At 36.5% G+C, this 821-nt stretch overlaps 1 non-coding gene across 1 annotated transcript; it reads right to left on the bottom strand.

The window, feature by feature from the left end:
• Positions 1 to 294: 294 nt before the first annotated feature.
• On the bottom strand, positions 295 to 382 carry trnay-gua (transfer RNA tyrosine (anticodon GUA)). Its single transcript is given in 2 exon segments — positions 295 to 330; positions 346 to 382. It is a non-coding gene; the product is annotated as a tRNA-Tyr (tRNA).
• Positions 383 to 821: the final 439 nt, after the last annotated feature.

Genomic DNA, 821 nt, shown 5'->3' with positions numbered 1-821 from the left:
ACGATACAAAATCAATACCAAATCATTATGCCAATTAAGTACCTATCCTTTGAAAACAGAGAACACCTTTATATCTACAAAAAAACTTGACATTTGTATGTATTTTTGACTTACAAAGCAGACAGTGTAGTCCCTTAATTCAAAGATCAGATCTTGGCCAAAACAAGACAATCAGACGTGGGCTGAATTCGGAACAGGAACCTCTACTTCGTCGTTTATTGAGCTTTTGATCAATGTCTGATTGAAACAGATTCGCTTTTTTAACTCTTTGGTTAAAGTACACAAAAAGCACCTTCCTTCGAGCCGGAATCGAACCAGCGACCTAAGAATTCCCCGTTGATTCCTCTACAGTCCTCCGCTCTACCAACTGAGCTATCGAAGGAATGTCAAACATTACTCTCTGGCACATACTGCCCAATGTTGTGAAATGTTCCGGGTGATTTAAATCCCACTTCGACATCAAGTTTCCAACTCGTTTCCTTAGTATTGTTTACCTTGAATTTAAGCCACGAACCAGGATTCTACTGTATAAACGTCCAGGGATATTACAAAATGTTTGATGGGGCATCAATCATTCCAGGCGGAAATTGTCTCCTTTTTTTTCTCGAGGGATCATATTAAACATTTCATTAGTATCGAGAGGAGGATCACCATGAGACACAAAACAAACAGTTTCTTTCTGTCTTTATTAGAAAGTAGCGTTTGTGCTACATTAATAATATTTTCGTGGAAATAAAGAAGTTGTAAATTTGAAAATTTATATTTGAATCGAAATGTGGTTTTGAGTTAAATATTAGCGTGTTCATGTAATTAGTTTGTGT

This window comes from Atractosteus spatula, chromosome 10, assembly GCF_055471065.1.
Source record: "Atractosteus spatula isolate fAtrSpa1 chromosome 10, fAtrSpa1.hap1, whole genome shotgun sequence".
Lineage (NCBI taxonomy): Eukaryota > Metazoa > Chordata > Actinopteri > Semionotiformes > Lepisosteidae > Atractosteus > Atractosteus spatula.
The sequence above is the reverse complement of the archived record's forward strand: the minus strand, read 5'-3'. Positions and strand labels throughout refer to the sequence as shown.